Source organism: Elephas maximus, chromosome 22 (genome assembly GCF_024166365.1).
Source record: "Elephas maximus indicus isolate mEleMax1 chromosome 22, mEleMax1 primary haplotype, whole genome shotgun sequence".
Taxonomy (NCBI): Eukaryota; Metazoa; Chordata; class Mammalia; order Proboscidea; family Elephantidae; genus Elephas; species Elephas maximus.
Genome location: NC_064840.1, coordinates 78,569,947 through 78,590,608, shown reverse-complemented (window position 1 = coordinate 78,590,608; position 20,662 = coordinate 78,569,947). Strand labels below are relative to the sequence as shown.

Here is a 20,662-nt window from a genome sequence, read left to right as displayed (position 1 = left end):
AGCAGAGGGTTAGTGAAAGAGAGGAAGACCCTCAAGAAGATGGACTGACTCAGTGGCTGCAATAATGGGCTTAAGCATAGCAATGATTGTGAGGATGGTGCAGGACCCGGCAGTACTTTGTTCTCTTGTACATAGGGTCACTATGAGTCAGAATCGACTCCATGGCACCTAAAAACAATAACAGTGGTTTTTGGTTTCCATGTCAAATTCGCTTCACCTTTAAATAAAGAGGAGCCCCGGTGGTGAAGTGTTTAAAAACTTGGCTGCTAACCAAAAAGTGGGCATTTCTAATTCACCGGCTGCTCCTTTGAAACCGTATGGGGCAGTTCTCCTCTGTCCTACAGGGTCGCTATGAGATGGAATCCAGTCCACGGCAATGGGTTTTTATTATTATTATTGTATTTTAATTAAAGAAAGTGAGATTTGTTTGTTTCATTTTGATTTGGTCATCTACCTCAAATAAACGTAAGGCTCTGTCTCTCAAACAGAAACTTAATATTCACTCAGGGCAGGAAAATGCGAGGATGCTTTTTTTTTCCTCCCACAGGTATTCAGCAAAACGCGCATCCACATTCAAAGATTGCTGGTTTGATTACATAGTTGAAACAAACTAAACAGCTAAGTTATCCCTGACCATCTTCACACACACCACCATGGTCACCTTCCTTATTCACAGACATAATTCTTAGAGTTGGCAATAGGCAAAACTGCACCCTACTTCTAGATTATATTGGAGCCCTGGTGGCACAGAGGTTAAGTGCTTGGCTGGTAAGCAAAAGGTGGGCAGTTCAAATCCACCAGCCGCTCCTTGGAAACACTATGGGGCAGTTCTACTCTGTCCTTTAGGATTGCCATGAGTTGGAATCTACTCCAGGGCAACATTTTTTTTTTTTTTCTAGATCGGAAATCCTGGTGGTGTAGTGGTTCAGAGCTACAGCTGCTAACCAAAAGGTTGCCAGATGGAATCTACCAGGGGCTTCTTGGAAACTCTGTGGGGCAGTTCTACTCTGTTCTATAGGGTCACTATGAGTCTGAATCAACTCGATGCCAATGAGTTGAAGATAGATTAGCACAACTACATAGGCACTCAATTCCCGCAAGCTTTCCAAGGATGCCTTCTCCCCAGCTCCCCCAATCACTGAGGCCACTTCACAGCACCGCCCCAGGGAAGTTACACTACGTATCTCTTCCACTCAGATTTCAGAGGACATTAGAAAGTCACCTAACAAACACTCCATCCTTACATACTTATGTGAATTCTCTGTGGTTTAATTTAACAGGATTCATCCTCCATCCAATCCAATCTTAACACAAAAACAAATTTCTTCTTCAATTAGGAGGAAGGTAATATCCATTTACTTTGTTTATCTCTGTGGACTGCTTCGTTGTACTCTGTCATAGGGAAACTAGTCTTTTGGGGAAATACATAGAAATTATAATGGAACAATTAGACAGCTCAATAAAATAAATAGGAATTTAATTCAATCAACTGAATGAGAACAATTACACTAAATACAGTACTAGTATACAGTGTATAGAACATTAGCTAAGCAGCTGCAAGCTTCCAGATACACCACAAAGCACATTCAAGTTCAAGTGTTTTAAGGTGATCTGCAAGAAATGTGTGTAACGAGCACCCCTAGATCATTTCTATTTTGATCTCACACTGATCTCTGTTTCTACTTTACTTACTAGCTGCTTCTTTGGTAGCTCACGATTTAACTCCAGACAAAATGGTTTCCGGCCTTAGAACTCTTCCAAAATTTTCCTCTCTAAAGCAAATACCTCAGATACCGCAGATAGTAGCTACTTTTCCTTCTGTTTATCCTCTCTTCCAAAACCCTGGTGTAGTGGTTAAGAGCTACAGCTGCTAACCAGAAGGTCGGCAGTTCGAATCCAACAGGCGCTCCTTGAAAACCCTATAGGGCAGTTCTATTCTGTCCTATAGGGTCGCTATGAGTCTGACTCCATGGCAATGGGTTTGGTTTCAGTTTTTTTTATCTCTCTTCACCCTGCACAATTGGACCCCATTAACTACGCCATCCTTTTTATGAAAAACTCATCTCCTTGGTTTCTCTTTCTCTTAACTTCTGGTTTTCCACATAGATCATCCATTCTTCTTCTGTCTCCATAGCTCCTCTTCTAGGTTTTACCCCAAATGGCACATCTGCTTTTTGTGGATTTTATCTTGGTGATGGTGAAGTTACCTTGTGTGTGAGTAACTCTTTAAAAAGCTAGATAGTCTAGGTGAAATGGACAAATTCCTAGAAAAACACGAATTACCTAAACCGATTCAAGAAGAAATAGAAAATCTCAGCAGACTTAAAACAAGTAAAGAGATGGAATCAGTAACCAAAAATCTCCAAATAAAGAAAACAGGACTGAGTGGCTTAACTAGTGCAGTCTACCAAACATTTAAAGAAAATATTGATACCTATCCTTTCAAAACTCTCCCAAACATTAGACAAGTTTGGAACATTCCCCAGCTCATTGAGACCAGCATTACCCTGATATCAAAGACAGATAAAGGGCTGACAAGTAAAGAAAATTACAAACCAATATCCTTATGAGTATAGATTCAAAAATCGTCCACAAAATACTCATAAACTGAGTCCAAGAGCATATTAAAAGGATTATACACCTGACCCCTGAGTGTTTTTTTTAATCTATTTTACTTCAATGTTTGGCTTTCTAATTTAAAAAATTTTACAATAAAAATAATGCACAGTTTTACCTGCACTTTAAATTGATATGAAAAAAAGTCAATTTTTAATTGTGTTTTATAGTAAAAACTAATACCTACAGTTCTGGATTTGGTGAGCAAGAACTAAATCTTTTGTTGTGTATGCACAGAGGATTTTTTTAATTAGCATTTATTTAAGCTATATTATATTAATCATAGTTGTCATAGGAGCTTAATTTTTTTTTTTTTAACACCATGTACAATATAAACCACGTGAGAGTGGATGACCTATCTCCAGCACCTGGAAATGTGCCGGGCATTTAGTAGGTACTCAATAAATGTTGGCTGACTCAATGACTACAAAATCCAACAGCTACAAAAGGCGATAGAGTAGAAAGTAAGTCTCCTTACCATCCATCTCTCTAGATATTCTCAGATATTCCCTAGATATTTCTGTTCTCAGAGGCAATCACCACTTGACCATGTCTTATTGTTTTTTTCCCCAGAGATATTATAAGTATGCGTAAGTCTGTGTGTGTTTATATAGACAGTCAGATATGTGAGTGTGTAGTTATACATTCAGTTGTGTGTATAAATATATATAAAATACATACACACCAGCACCATCCTTTTTTCTCTCTTCAAGTGGAAGGATCCTATACACCTATCTTGTACCTTACATTTTTCATCCACGCTATATTTTCAGGGTCATTGCATATTCATTTTTAGAATACTGTCTCTTCTATATAAAGAGTGCACAAAATTCCTTCTAGAAATATGTCCTCATATTATTTCATCAGTTATTGGTGGCATTTAGGTTTCTAGGGTTTTGTGATTTTTAAACAATATGTTGCAATAAATGTTCTTATATAGATGTCATTGCACATATGTGACAGTATTTGGAGAATAGTATCCTAGAAGTGGAATTGCTGGATCAAAGCACAAATACATTTAAAATTTTCATGGTTTTGGCAAATTTCCTTCCATAGACATTACATCGATTTATGCCTCCATCCACAATGTGTGAGAACACCATTTTCCTTCACACCGGCCAACACACTGTTACCAAATTTTGAGATCATTCTATCTTATAGTTGAAAAATGGTATCACATTGTAAGTTTAATGTTTCTTTAACTATAAATGAAGTAAAACATATTTTATTAATTAGTCTTACATTTCATTTCTATGAGTTGTCAGGAACTCTTTATCTATTACCAACTTATTTTTACTACTATTTTTTATTTTATGGTAATTTCAGTCATTACATATTTCTTCATTTTCCTGCCTCACTGGCCATTGCATTTGCAATTCTCTCTTCTTGAATTGCCTTCCTCTAGTATCTCCTTAAATTCAATATTATTACCACCATATGCATAGAATATATGGAGGGTAAGGTAGAGAAACTGGTAATAGCGATTGTTTCTGGACAAAAGAATTGGGTGAATGGAAACAGATTTTGAGGAAACTTAGTTTTCACTGCAACACCTTTGTACTTTTGAATTTTGTACCAAGTTTATATATAACCTGTATACAAGCAAACAAACATATTAACAAGTCATATCCCTAACTTTCAAAGTATAGCTTGAATGTCATTTTCAGCTGGGAGTCATTTATCTTTAACATTACCAACACTCATGAAAATTAAATACATATACTTAAAAATAAAATTTTTTTTTTTTTTTTTTACTTAAAAATATTTCTACTGTAAGGGAGAAGGAATAAAACCAAAGACACAAGGGAGAGATTAGTCCAAAGGACTAATGGACCACAACTACCACAGCCTCCACCAGACTGAGTCCAGCACAACTAGATGGTGCCCAGCTACCACCACCGACTGCTCTGACAGGGATCACAATAGAGGGTCCTGAACAGATCTGAAGAAAAAAATCTAAAAATTCTAATTTACGAAAAAAGATCGGACTTACTGCTCTGACAGAGACTGGAGAAACCTCAAGAGTATGTCCCCTGGACACCCTTTTAACTCAGTACTCAGGTCACTCCTGAGGTTCACCCTTCAGCCAAAGATTAGACAGGCCCATAAAATAAACAAGACTAAATGGGCACACCAGCCCAGGGGCAAGGACAAAAAGTCAGGAGGGGACAGGAAAGCTGATAATGTGGAACCCAGGGTCAAGAAGGGGAGAGTATTGACATGTCGTGGTATTGGCAGCCAATGTCACAAAACGATGTGTATTAATCGTTCAATGAGAAATTAATTTGCTCTGTAAACCTTCATCTAAAGCACATTTATATATATTTATATATATATATATATTTCTACTGTAGCTCACCATCTTCTTGATTGGGAATCTGTATCTGATTATCCTTTGAATTCTGCCAACACGACTAACATATTCCTTAATCAGTATGGGTACTCAGAAACTGTTTAATTCATTTAGCAAACATTTATAGAGTGGCTGTTCTGGGAAAGTATCTTGGTAACCACTGGCAATAGAATTCACAGTCAAAATCCTTGCCTTTAGAAAAGGATCTCAGTTAACGATGACGATAAACAAGAAGATAATTCTAATAGGTGCAACTGAGAGACAAAGAATGGAAACGGCAAAAATCAAGTGATTATCTATCTCAGCATTACCCAAGAATCGAGTCTAGCACCTTTTCAAGATGATTGAGGTGATCACCAGAAACATTTTTCATTAGATAATGATTTATTGCACAAAATATATTACAAAAAAAAACTAGTAATTTTGTGGACATTAGCTTCAGATGAAGCCAAAGTTGGTATTTAATTTTAGGAAGTTGACCACTGTGTGTATATATGCATACTATTACCAGATTTTTCAAACATATCAAAAGGATGTGGAAAGAGGGATATCATTGCTGATGTCAGATGGGTCATGGCTGAAAGCAGAGAATACCAGAAAGAATTTCACTACTGCCTCCAAATAGTTCTTAAGCTATGACAACATTTTTATAATAAGGAAAATGCAAATTAAATCTACCCTAAAATATCATTTCTAGCACTTGTGATTGGCAGAAATATAGAATGTTGACAACTACAGTTGGCAGGGCTGTGGAAAAACAGGCATTTGCCTATCGTTTGTGGGACTGCAGAGCTCTCTATACTCAACCACACTGGCCTTCTTTTATTTGCTTCCTCAGGACCTTACTACCTGAAATTTCCCCTGCGTAATACCCACTTAATTCCTATTTATGCTTTAGAGCACAATTTAACAACACCTCCTGAAGAAAAGCCTTGCCTAACACACGTAATAGTTTCTCCTGCCGTAAATACTGATGATACCCTTTTATAACACTGCTCATAAGTGGTATTTATTTATTATCTAAATGAGGTATTCCATGTAAATTGCTGAACCCAGAATTCTCAATACACATAAACCTGAAAATTTTTCTGGAAGTTGCTTTTATCATTCAAAACATATTAAGGAGATCTTCCTTATCTATCCATCCGTCCATCCATCCATCCATCCATCCATCCATCCATCCATCCATCCATCCATCCATCCATCCATCCATCCATCCATCCTTCCATCTTTCCATCCATCCATCCAATATGCCACATACTGTTTCATAAGTTATTTAGCCATTTCCTGCTGACATTTTTCCCTCCTAACAATGTTATAATGAATGTCTTCTAAAGCATATTTGTGTGCTAGTCCAATTACTTTCATGGATTAAGTCCTAGAAATAGACTTGTAGGATCAAACCAAAAGCATTTAAGTATATTTTTTCCAGTTAGCCCTACAAAGAGACTGTACCTACATACGTACGCTACCTCCATGCAATTAATTGTGAGGGTGCCTCCTTCCCGACTTTGCCAGCATGGAATTACAAATACTTGTGAATGATAAAAAATTATCATCTTAATGTTTGAATTTTCATTCAATGCATTATTAGTGAAGGTAAGTGCAAATTTATTGTCTACTTTTATGTCTGCCATTGTGAATTACCTTTTTGTGTTTTTTCCTTATGTTTTCTATTGGAGTCTTCTTGTCTTTATCAGTTAGCACAAAAAATATTAATACTTTGCCATGTATGTTGCAGAACATTGTCGCTACTTTGCCATTTGTCTTTATGTTGCTGCTGTTGTTGTTGCTGTTAGGTGCTTTCAAGTCAGTTCCGACTCATGGTGACACCATGTACAATAGCGAAACACCGTCCTGTCCTGTGCCGTACTCACAATCGTTGTTACGCTTGAGCCCATTGTTGCAGCCACTGCATCAGTCCATCTCACTGAGGGTCTTCCTCATTTTTGCTGACCCTCTACTTTACCAAGCATGATGTCCTTCTCCAGGGACTGATCCTGTCTTCATGTAGCTGTATATATTTCAACCTTTATTTTATTGTATCTAGGATTCCAAAATTATAAAACTTTTTTTTTTTCTTCTGTAGTCTTTTTCCCAGTATTGAATTAGTTTGTTTGTACTTATGTCTTTAATCCATCTGGAATTTATTATTGAGTTTGAAGTAAGGCTATATATTTTATCCCTAAATATATAGCCAACTCTCTCAAACCATTTATTGAATAATTTATTGTCTGTATCTGGTTGGGCATCCCCATCTCATTATTTTTCTTGTGGATACTTTTTATTTGCTCTGTTCACACATTCATTATTCCATATACACTTTAGAACCATGTGTTGTGTTCCAGAAAAAAACCCTGAGGAGACTATACTTGCAATCACTTTAGATTAGGTGAGAATTGACATTGGTATGATAACAAGTTTTCCATTTAGGAAAATAGTGTGTCTTCTCACATTTAACATCTTTAAAATAAACTTTATTATTAACTTCTTTATAAGTCTTTCATATTTCTTGTTAATTCCTAAGTATTTTATAGTTTTAAGGGTTTTTTAAAATTTTTATTGTGCTTTAAGTGAAAGTTTACAAATCAAGTCAGTCTCTCACATAAAAACTTATATACACCTTAGCACATACTCCCAGTTACTCTCCCCCTAATGAGACAGCCTGCTCCCTCCTTCCACTCTCTTTTCGTGGCTATTTTGCCAGCTTCTAACCCCCTCTACCCTCCCATCTCCCCTCCAGGCAGGAGATGCCAACATAGTCTCAAGTGTCCACCCGATCCAAGAAGCTCACTCCTCACCAGCATCCCTCTCCAACCCATTGTCAAGTTCAAACCATGTCCGAAGAGTTGGCTTCGGGAATGGTTCCTGTCCTGGGCCAACAGAAGGTCTGGGGGCCATGACCACCAGGATCCTTCTAGTCTCAGTCAGACCATTAAGTCTGGTCTTTTTATGAGAATTTGGGGTCTGCATCCCACTGTTCTGCTCCCTCAGGGTTCTCTGTTGTGTTCCCTGTCAGGGCAGTCATCGGTTGTGGCCCAGCACCATCTAGTTCTTCTGGTCTCAGGATGATGTAGTCTCTGGTTCATGTGCCCTTTTCTGTCTCTTGGGCTTGTAATTACCTTGTGTCGTCGGTGTTCTTCATTCTCTTTGATCCAGGTGGGTTGAGATGAATTGATGCATCTTAGATGGCTGCTTACTAGTGTTTAAGACCCCAGACGCCACTCTTCAAAGTGGGATGCAGAATGTTTTCTTAATAGGTTTTATTATGCCAATTGACTTAGATGTCCCTTGAAATCATGGTCCCCAAATCCCTGCCACGCTGATTTCGAAGCATTCAGTTTATTCAGGAAACTTCTTTGCTTTTGGTTTAGTCCAGTTGTGCTGACCTCCCCTGTATTGAGTGTTGTCCTTCCTTTCACCTAAAGTAGTTCTTACCTACTTTCTAATTAGTAAATACCCCTCTCCCACCGTCCCCCTCGTAAGCACAAAAGAATGTGTTCTTCTCAGTTTATACTATTTCTCAAGATCTTATAATAGTGGTCTTATACAATATTTGTCCTTTTGCATCTGACTAATTTCACTCAGCATAATACCTTCCAGGTTCCTCCATGTTATGAAATGTTTCACAGATGCCTCACTGTTCTCTATCGATGCGTAGTATTCCACGGTGTGAATATACCATAATTTATTCATCCATTCATCCGTTGATGGGCACCTTGGTTGCTTCCGTCTTTTGGCTATTGTAACACAGTGCTGCAATAGACATGGGTGTGCAGATATGTTTGTGTAAAGGGTCTTATTTCTTTAGGATATATTCCAAGGAGTGGGATTGCTGGACAGTATGGTACTTCTATTTCTAGCTTTTTAAGGAAGCGCCAAATTGATTTCCAAAGTGGTTGTACCATTTTACATTCCCGCCAGCAGTGTATAAGTATTCCAATCTCTCCACAGCCTCTCCAACATTTATTATTTTGTGTTTTTTAGATTAATGTCAGCCTTTTTGGAGTGAAATGGAAACTCATTGTAGTTTTGATTTGCATTTCATTTTGAGGGTTTTTATCTTTACAAAAGGAGATCACTTTTGCCATTCCATTTTTCTTAGTTATTGCTAATGTAATATCTACGAAATGCTTTGGATCTTTGCACATACACACACATGCAGAAACACATACACACAGGTCACGCAAAAAAGAATCAGATGTCAAGATATAACATAGATATAAACTTTTGGATGAAATTATTTATTTATTTATGCTTCTGAACTCTATGGCTCATCAATTCCACTTATAGGAGTATACCCAAGAGAAAAGGAGGCCTGGTGGCATAACAGTGAAGCACTGGGCTGCTAAACTGAAAAGTTGGCAGTTCAAAGCCACCCAGCTGCTCTGAGGGAGAAAGACCCAAAGATCTCCTCACATAAAGATTACAGCCTATTAAACCCTGCGGGGGAGCCCTGGTGGCGTAGTGGTTAAGTTGGGCTGCTAACCAAAAGATCGCAGTTCAAATCCACCAGCTGATCCTTGGAAACCCTATGGGGCAGTTCTACTCTGTCCTATAGGGTCGTTATGAGTGGGAACCGACTTGATGGCACCTAACAACAACAAACCCTATGGGACAATTCTACTCCGTCACTTGGGGTTGCTATGAGTGGGAACCGACTTGATGGCACCTAACAACACCACCGCCATCAAAGAGAAAGCAAGGCATAAAAAAAATAAATAAATAAAAGCATGTGTGCACCAAAAACATGCACGAGATTATTTATAGCAGTTTCATTAACATTAGCTCGAAACAGGAAACAACCCAAATGTCCACAACAGGAGGATAGATACATAAATTGTAGTTTATTTGTACAACCGGATACTACCTAACAACAATAATAAAATGATTACTCATACAGGAAATAACATGGATAAATTTTATGACTCTTGTCTTGAGCAAAGGAAACTTAGCCCAAAGGAGCACATACTGTATCACTCCACTTATATGAAGCTCAAGAACAGGCAAAACTAAACTTTTGTAATAAAAGTCAGGATATCGGTTACTTCTCAGAAATTGGAGAACTGTTTAGGAAGGGATATGAAGTGATCCTTTAGTGTTATGGAGATATTTTGTGTTTTGATTTAGGCGGTAGTATCATAGGTATGGCTGCTAACCAAGAGTCAGCAGTTGGAATCCATCAGCTGCTCCTTGGAAACCCTATGGGGCAGCTCTACTCTGTCCTGTAGGTTTCTATGAGTTGGAATCCACTCGATGGCAAAGGGTTTGGTTTTATTATTTATTTTTTTATCATATTTAAATGATTAAAAAAACACCCCTAAAGTAAGCAAATAGGAAAACCTTTTAATGAAAGAGTGTTTCTCACTACTCACCATTGATCCTAGATTATTTTTAAGTGGTTTGGCCCTGTTCCGCAAATATGTCATAGAGGAGCCCTGGTGGCACAGTGTTTAAGCACTCAGCTGCTAACTGAAAGGTCAGCTTTGGAACCCATCAGCTGCTCTGCAGGAGAAAGATGTGGCAATCTGCTTCCATAAAGATTACAGCCTTGGAAACTTTATGGGGCAGTTCCACTCTGACCTATACGGTCAGTATAAGTAGGAACTGACTCGAGGGCAAGAGGTTATCATAGGCAAATATAAATATGTAAAAGTTCATTGAGTTACACCCTTAAGATTTGTTCACTTTATGCAACATATACCTTAAAAAAAAAAAAAGCTTCTTAATAGGTTTGTACATATCCATTCACTAAAATAAAAAGGAAAAACAAACAACTCACCCTTAAAAAACCAATAAAACAAAAACAAAGTACTTGCCTGATATGTCTGAAAAAATCTCTTCGTCACTACAAGGTTCATCCCAGGAACCGAAGCTTTGGCCTGCTCTGGCTGGCTATCCTCCAATATCTAACTCAGGATATTCCCAAAGGATCTTTCCTGTTGCTCCTTATGTCTTACCATATTTCTCTTCGTGCCATTTCCATCTCTCAGTCTCCCAAGCCTCTATTACATTTTCTACCCTATAATAACTGAACATCATCTTATATCTCTTCCTTTCTCTTTTTACTAACACCTCCTTCGAATGGACTACAATAACATCCGGTTATTAGAATGCCTCTCATCTGATCACCGACCCCAATATACCTTGCAAAATGCTATCATTATAATTTTCTAGAACAGTGTTGTCCGATAAAATGTTCTGCAATGATGGAAATGTTCTATAGCCCACTGCTCACTAAGGTGGTCACTAGCCACAAGTGAAAGGGGCCTTGGGATGCAATGGTTAAGTGCTCAACTGCTAATCAAAAGGTCAACAGTTCGAGCCCACTAGTAGCTCTGCTGGAGGAAAGAACTGGAAATCTGCTCCTATGAGGATTACAGCTTAGGAAATCCTATGGGGTGGTTCTATTCTGTTCTATGGGGTTACCTGAGCTGGAATTCACCCGATGGCATGCAATAGCAACGACTGCCACAAGTGGCTATTGGACACTTGAAATGTGCCCAGTTTGGCTGATACACTGAATTTTTAATTTAATTTAATTTAAATTTGCAGTCACATGTGGATAATGGTTAGTGCATTGGACAGTCAGTTCTAGAATCATAGGTCTGAGCTGTGACTCTGCAGATGGGACTAGACCTCACATGTTCTCTGACAACAGGTCTGGGTAATGGGGACTGATGCAGTTCCCCGTCCCCTCCTCATTAGTGCTCTAATAAAGCCATTTGCGTTTATGGGCCTCGCCAAGCTGGATTTGTTCCTTTAACATCCCTAAGGTAAGCAAGTAGGAAAACCCTTTCATGCCAGAGCTTCTCTCATCACTCACAACTGGTTCTAGATTATTTTTAAGTGGTTTGACCCTGTTCTGCAAATATGCCAAAAGGTTTACTATCTCTATTTACTTATCACTTCCATTTGAAATGTAATTTACTGGATCCTCCATCCCAAATGGCAGAACTATATATGACTGACACCAGTTTGTACTGTCTCTCCTATGTATACATTAGCAAAAATTATAAACAACCTAAATGGATCCAGTCAGAACTTGAAGAAACCTGCCAATTCTCACATTTATTGATGGTAGATTGACAGGATGTAGCCAGACAGCTGCAAAAATGACTCAGGTCTGTGTTGACACGGAAAAGTGTTTATGTCAAATTAAAAGATGCAATCAGCAAGATATGATGTACTAAATATCCCAAACCTAATTTATTTTTAATATAAAAATACGTATACATTTACAAAGAAAAAAGTCAAAAGGAAATGCTTTAAAATGTTAATAGCGGTAGTTTCTCTCCAGGTAGTAGAATTTTAAGTAGTCAATCCAAATTTCCTATACTGATTTTTTTTTTTAAACTGGTATTAACACTCTTTAAAAATGAAAACAGTATATTCAAATCCATCAGGGTATTTCTCAGCCAGATAGTCTTTAAATTCTGAATTAGCTGCTGTTTTCTGCAAAATCCATAGCTATGATGTCAGGCAAACCAGAAATCCCAGTGTTAGGGTTTGGCTTATTTAACTCTTGGCCTCTCTTGACGGAGATTCAGAAAAAGGGAAGATTCCATATATGGCCCCAAACAATGTTAAGCGTGAGTCTATATATCACGAGTGCTGTTCTAAGAAATGATCGCTATTCCAAAATTCAGAGAAGGGTCTTTGCAAAGATACCAATTAAAAAGGGGAAAAGAAAATCATTCATAAAAATAAAATGAGGGATTTTTTATAACCTCACAGTGGGGAAGACTTTTCCAAGCATAACACAAAACCCAGGAGCTACAAAACATTCAACTACATGGCAAAAAGTACAAGAAGCAAAGGCAAAACAAACAACTTGGGGGGTGGGGGTGAACTGCAACTAATTTAGAAAAAGGGCTAAGTTTCTGAATATACGGAGACCTTTTACAAATCAAGACCATTCTTCACTCCATACCTTTTTATTGAGTACCTCCCATATGCTAGGCATTAGACTGCTGGGACATAGGTCTTATCTTCAAGAAGACACAGAGGAGACAGAAGAGATTGGAGTTATGCTGCCACAAGCCAAGGACACCTGGAGCCACCAGACACTAAAGAGGCCTGGAGTGGATTCTCCTGTAGAGCCTGGGAGGGTGGGGGAGGGACGGTCCTGCTAACATAACACTTTGATCTCAGACTTCTGGACTTTAGAAAGTGAGAGAATAAGTTTCCGTTGTTTTAATCCACCCAGTTTGTGGATCCCTAGGACACAAATGTACTGTCTAATATACCATTTGACAATTCTCTCTGGTGGCTCAGTGGTTAAGGGCTTGGCTGCTAACCAAAAAGTCAGTAGTTCAAATTCACCAGCCACTCCTTGGAAACCATCTGGGGCAGTTCTACTCTATCCTATAGGGTCGCCTACTCCATGGCAACAGGTGTTCTTTTCTTTTTTTAAGGACACGAATGTAGTGTCTAATATACCATTCGACAATTCTCTGATTGTGTAAAAATAGATGCTAATCACAGAGCACCTACTAGCCCCCAGACATTGTTCAGATGCTTCTTAGATGCTTTGAACAGCCAGACTGGCAGGCGGGTAAAAAAGAAGTCTGGGGAAATGGTATGTAGATGGACTTTACAGAATAGGCTCAGAAAATGAGAATGTTTGTGTATCACACGGACTCTGGTTTAAAGGACTTGACCACAGTTAAAGGATTCGCTGGCTGGTGCAAATGGTTAAACGTTACGACTAGCTGAAAGGCTGGCAGTTTGAACCCATCCAGAGGTGCCTCAGAAGACAAGCTTGGCCATCTGCTTCTGAGAAGTCACAGCCTTGGAAACCCTATGGAGCATTTCTACTGCACTCACGGGTCACCATGAGTTGAAATCGACTAGACGGCAACTGACTACAGCAGAGGAGGTTTTAATAATCAAATGGACAAGACGATCCCCCTGTGGAAGGTGGTCACCATTTTTCAGCAGCCCACCAGTGCTTGCTCAGGGCTTGTAATAGCTTGAACACAATAATGTGTTGTTGTTAGTGGCCTTTCTGAGCCCTGGTGGTGCAATGGTTAAGCACTCAGCTTCTAACCAAAAGGTTGATTGTTCAAACCCATCGGCCATTCCAAAGGAGAGAGAAAGATGTGGCAGTCCGCTTCAGTAAAGATTTACAGCCTTGGAACCCCTATGGGGCAGTTCTGCTCTGTTCTACAGGGTCGCTATGAGCCAAAGTCGACTCAACGGCAGTGGGTTTGGTTTTTTTTTGGTTTACTGGTCCTTAGGAAACCCTGGTGGTATAGTGGTTAAGAGCTATGGGTGCTAACCAAAAGGTCAGCACTTCGAGCCCCCCAGGCGCTCCTCAGAAATTCTATGCAGCAGTTCTACTCTGTCCTATAGGGTCACTATGAGTCGGAATCAATTCAACAGTAATGAGCTTGATTTGGTTTCAGTTTAGTGGCCTTCGAGTTGACTTTGACTCATTGTGACTTTATGTATAATATGTTGTTGTTGCATGCTGTCAAGTTGATTCCGACTCATAGTGACCCCATAGGACAGAGTAGAACTGCCTCATAGGGTTTCCCAGGCTGTAATCTTTACAGGAGCAGATCACCAGGTCTTTTCTCCTGAGGAGCTGCTCGTGGGTTTTGACTGCTGATCTTTCAGTTAGCAGCTGAGCACTTAACCGCTGCACCACCAGGGCTCCTTATGTACAATATACCAAAAACCAAACCCAGTGCGGTTGAGTTGATTCTGACTCTTAGTAACCCTATAAGACAGGGTAGAACTGCCCCATAGGGTTTCCAAGGCTGTAAATCTTTACTGAAGGAGACTGCCACATCTCTCTCTCTCTCCTTCGGAGCAGCTGGTAGGTTTGAACCATTTTTTGGTTAGAACCCGAGTGCTTGAAGAGATTCAACTGGAATACTTCCGTGGCCACTACAATATGTAAAAAAGAGAAAAAATAAAGATTCAATAAAAAGTTTTAAAAAAACCTGTCTTCCCATGCTCAAATGGCATAACACAGTTTATAAAGAAAATATTTCACATTTTCCTTTGATGAGTAACGTCTGGGGTCTTAAAAGCCTGTGAGCAGCCATCTAAGATGCTCCACTGGTCTTACCCCGTCTGGAGCAAGAAGGGAAAGATTAGTCCAAAGGACTAATGGACCACAACTACCACAGCCTCCACCAGACTGAGTCCAGCACAACTAGATGGTGCCAGGCTACCACCACTGACTATTCTGACAGGGATCACAACAGAGGGACCCGGACAGAGCTGGAGGTAAATGTAGAACAAAATTCTATCTCATAAAAAAATATCAAACTTACTGGTCTGACAGAGACTGAAGAAACCCCGAGAGTATGGCCCCCAGGCACACTTTTAGCTCAGTAAGGAAGTCACTCCCAAGGTTCACCCTTCAGCCAAAGATTAGACAGGCTCATAAAATGAAACGAGACTAAACGGGCACACCAGCCCATGGGCAAGGACTAGAACGTAGGAGGGGACAGGAAAGCTGATAATGGGGAACCCAAGGTCGAGAAGGAAAGAGTGTTGGATGTCATGGGGTTGTCAACCGATGTCACAAAACGATGTGTATTAATTGTTTAATGAGAAACTAATTTGCTTTGCAAACCTTCATTTAAAGTACAAAAAAAAAGAATGTCAAGTCCCTGGGTGGCGCAAGTGGTTTGAGCGCTTTGCTATTAACCAAGAGGTCGGTGGTTCCAACCCACCCAGTGGTGCCACAGGAGAAAGGCCTCGCGATTTACGTACATAAAGATTACAGCCAAGAAAACCCTATGGAGCAGTTCTACTCTGTAACATAGCATCCCAATAAATCAGAATTGACTCAATGGCAACAGGGGTACCTGACCAACAAAGAAAAAAAAATAGCACTTGTAACGTGATCCCATTTTTATGACACTATATCACTCCACCGACCCACAGATAGAGAAATGTGTGCACTCTGTTGCTTTATTTATTTTTGTATATGGCCCAGTGAGGTGTAAGGAGGCAATCTCCAAGGAACTTCTAGGAAAGACTTCATTTCATAAGAAATGAGAACTGCAACCAGCATAACGTTCCATCCTGATGTTAACCAATGCTAAGGCGAAGCAAAAATAACTTAGTTCCTGGCTTCAGGCAACTTGCTGCTGGAAGAAAAGACTGTGAGTCACCTCAACCAGCCTGTTTAGCAGGACCAAAATATGCTCTCCAATACTTGTGCTAAGACTTCACCTCACTGGGCTCACCAAGTCAAAGCTATTTTGTCATAATCTTTGCCCAACTCCAATCAGTTCTCTACCTTGCAAAAACCACCTCAGAAATCACTGGGTACGGTCCCCAAAATCTCATAAATATTTCTCACGAGTTTCCTTGTTTGAGACACTAATTAGATCTTGACAAAGTGTCGTTTTTCCTTATTGCAGTAACTCTAATAAACTTAAGTTTGCTTTCTGGCAGTCTTTTTGGAGGAGAAGGCAGTCATTGCAAGAGAGAAACTCAAAACAAGAATATTCCCCGCCCTGCCCCCTCCACTTTGGGATGCTCCTGTTTGGATGAGGGTAAAGTCTAGAGCTATAACAACCATGGTTTAGAAAACTAAGTATCAACAATCATGAAGACGGCATAGGACTGGCAATGTTTTGTTCTGTTATGCATAGGGTCACTATGAATCAAGGCCAACTGGAGACCAAGAAACAAAAAACAAGAAATGAAGACAATCATCTTGTGCGGAATGAAGAACACTCCTTGAGACAAAAGGCAAAATGTTGAAGACAGAGGATGGAAGAGATGAAAAAAAAACATGGATCAGTCTTCCTTTGGTTGAGCTGCCAAGTCACCCCAGGTCCACTTACCTCCAATCTTTTCATCCCATTGATGGGTGTTTTAGAGTGTTCAGTGTTGCCTTGTCACTCAGTACAGTTGTGGCAGGAAGGCCAACCTGGCCAGCAAGCTGCAAATTGGCAGAAAGAAGAGCATGCTGTGTACACACACACACACACACACAAGATGCCCAGACAAAACTCTGTAAGGCTAGGAAATGCGATGGTTAATGTTATGTGTCAACTTGGTAGGCTGCAATTCGCAGTGGTTTGGCAGACATTATGTAATCACCTTCCATTTTGTGATCTGATGTGAGCAGCCAATCAGTCAAAAGGGGAGCTTCCTTAAGGGTGTCACCTGCCTCCAGAGTATAAATGGATGTTCTGGCAAAGCTCGCTCTCTTTCTCATCCCTGCCCTCTCCTTGTCACCAGACCTCCAGTTCTTCAGACCTAAGTCTGCAGAAGTCTCTGGCCTATCGCCTGACATGCAGATTTTGGATTCACCAACCCTAGCAACCTCGTGAGCCAACAGAGGCCTCCAGCCTGCTGCCTGACTCACAGATTTGAGACTTGCCAGCCCCTAGAATTGCATAAGCAATTTCCTCCAACTGCAAGATCCATTTCCTTGAAGTAAATTTCCCTCTGTATCTCTCTCTCTCTCTATGCACTTCACTGATTTTGCTCCGCTAGAGAACCCAGACTAAGACAGAAGACATTCCCAATACTTCAGATAAATAGTAGAGAAACTTCACTGAAGTGAGGTGGCCACACAGAGCAAGAGTGGCTATCTTGATGCATTGTCCAGCTGCTAATGACACTCTGTACAAAGTAGTCTCATGATGGATCTCAAGTTTAGTTTTAAGCTGAATCACAGACATTTTATACTTAAAGCTTAAATTAATACAACCACTCCTCACTTATCGACAAGGTTAGGTCCCAAAGATCATGTCGTTATGTGAAAATTAGCATTATGTAAAAATTAGGGTGCCAACCACACCCCCAAGGAAATTGCCCTTTCAACTGATTGGCTGCTCGTATCAGATCACAAAATGGAGAATGACCACATCAGATCACAAAATGGAGGATGACTACATCATTACATAACTGCCAAATTACATCATTACATAACTGCCAAATTACATCATTACATAACTGACAAACCACTGAGAATCATGGTCCAGCCAAGCTGACATATAATCCTAACCAGTACAGCAAGCATTACTCTCACCGCACACCTTGGCATTTGTTACTGTCAGACATACATTGTTAATGGGCAAATAGTTGACCAGTAGATTTTTTACTATTGTCATAAGTGTGAAATGTCAGATCACGAGATAGTCACTAAGTGAGGTGTGGTTGCATGCAGAAGTCCTTATACACATAGTTTGTCTTCATAATATTTCCATTCATATAATTCTACAAGCATAGCTACCTTTTTTTTTTTATAATTTTTCTTGTGTTTTAAGTGAAAGTTTACAAATCAAGTCAGTCTCTCACATAAAAACCCATATACACCTTGCTACACACTCCCAATTACTCTCCCCCTAAGGAGACAGCCCGTTCTCTCCCTCCACTTGCTCTTTTCGTGTCCATTTCGTCAGCTTCTAACCCCCTCCACCCTCTCATCTCCCCTCCAGGCAGGAGATGCCAACACAGTCTCAAGTGTTCACCTGATCCAAGAAGCTCACTCCTCACCAGCATACCTCTCCAACCCATTGTCCAGTCCAATCCATGTCTGAAGAGTTGGCCTTGGGAATGGTTCCTGTCCTGGGCCAACAGAAGGTCTGGGGCCCATGACCACCAGGGTCCTTCCAGTCTCAGTCAGACCATTAAGTCTTGTCTTATGAGAATTTGGGGTCTGCATCCCACTGTTCTGCTCCCTCAGGGGTTCTCTGTTGTGTTCCCTGTCAGGGCAGTCACAGGTTGTAGCCGGGCACCATCTAGTTCTTCTGGTCTCAGGATGATGTAGTTGCTGGTTAATGTGGCCCTTTCTGTCTCTTGGGCTTGTAATCACCTTGTGTCCTTGGTGTTCTTCATTCTCTGTTGATCCAGGTGGGTTGAGACCAATTGATGCATCTTAGATGGCTGCTTGCTAGCGTTTAAGACCCCAGATGCCACTCTTCAAAGTAGGATGCAGAATGTTTTCTTAATAGATTTGATTATGCCAATTGACTTAGATGTCCCCTGAAACCATGGTCCCCAGACCCCTGCCCCTGCTACGCTGGCCTTAGAAGCATTCAGTTTATTCAGGAAACTTCTTTGCTTTTGGTTTAGTCCAATTGTGCTCACCTCCCCTGTATTGTGTGTTGTCTTTCCCTTTACCTAAAGTAGTTCTTATCTACTATCTAATTAGTGAATGCCCCTCTCCCACCCCTCCTCCCTCCCCACCTCGTAACCACAAAAGAATGTTTTCTTCTCAGTTTAAACTATTTCTCAAGTTCTTATAATAGTGGTCTTATGCAATATTTGTCCTTTTGCAACTGACTAATTTCACTCAGCATAATGCCTTCCGGGTTCCTCCATGTTATGAAATGTTTCACAGATTCCTCACTGTTCTTTATCGACGCGTAGTATTCCATGGTGTGAATGAATATACCATAATTTATTTATCCATTCATCCGTTGATGGGCACCTTGGTTGCTTCCCATAGCTACTTTCTTGGTACAAGAAATAAAGCCAGTATCAGCAGAAAGCAAGCCCATGCTTACCTTGCTTGCTGGGTAATCTGCCCCTGACTGGCCTCTTCACCAAATCCCAGCTGAAACATCACCATGCCGTTCTCTTTTGATTTCAGTATGTTCTTACAAGTATCATTTTGTGTATTAGACTGTTTCATTTTATTAAGTTTCCCACAGGTGCTGACTTGTACAAGCCTGCAGCAATTGAAATAGTTTACTGATTTATTTTACCAAATTTTCACTTTTTTTTTCTCCAAGGGCTCAAGCTTGTCTGAGGTGCTTCCTGGGCCATTGCTGTCTTGTCTCTTATTGGCTGGCTTCTCCCTCATTTCCCCCTTAGGTCGGCGAGGTTTGCAATGCATGCTTATAAAGCGGTGATTCCAAATCACATATGAATGAAACACGTGATGTGTGACTTGAACATTTAAGCTATGTTGTAAACAACTAACAACTGACAAACAACTTCTCTGGCATAAGCTACTTCTGATATTATCAGCAATAATCTTGCTGTAGATAACTTTGCTGTGATACGGTGTGACAGACCTTAGTTTACCCATATTAGACACCCAGAACGTGTACCTAATTATGAGCCAATGACAAGCACTACCCTGGTGCAATGTGAAGTGTCTATCCCCCAATAAGATCCTTATTGTGCAAGACCGAAAGGACTAAACCATATGAAAACCCTGGGGTTTTGCTTTTCCCAGGAGAGCAAGGTGGAGGCAGAAGGACTCTCTGTCAAGCAAGTCTCTGACTCTCCTCAAATACTGAGACCGCTGGAGACTCTGCCCAACACCTCTGACCTCAGACTCCAGGTATGAGGGATCTCTGTGGAGGATGAACCACGGGTCCATCTCTCCCGAGGTATCTCGTTAAAGATAAACACATGAAGCCTGAAGATTTGAACTTTAATTACACCTTCTCCTCACTTATCAACTATCTTGTTATCTGGTGTTTTGCATTTTTGACAATAGTAAAAAATCTACTATCCAACTATTTTGCTCATTAGCAACATATGGCTGGCAATAACGAACGCTGAGGTTTGAACCAAGAGTAACACTAGCTTTGATGGTTAAGCTTGTGTGTCAAATTGGCTGAGCCATGATTTCAGTGGTTTGGCAGTCATGTAATGATGTAACTTGGCAGTTATGTAATGAAGTAACTCAGCAGTTATACAATAATGTCATTAACGGTTGTGCAATGATGTAGTCATTCTCCTTTTGTGATC

The 20,662-nt window shown here is 40.1% G+C and overlaps 1 protein-coding gene across 1 annotated transcript in view; it reads left to right on the top strand.

Annotated features, from left to right (window-relative positions):
• Nucleotides 1-20,166, top strand: part of ZFP42 (ZFP42 zinc finger protein) — an 82,734-nt gene extending 62,568 nt beyond the window's left edge. The window contains exon 5 of the transcript XR_007514961.1: nt 20,142-20,166. The gene's annotated coding sequence lies outside the window, so the exon portion shown is untranslated. The remainder of the gene's footprint in view (nt 1-20,141) is intronic.
• Nucleotides 20,167-20,662: the final 496 nt, after the last annotated feature.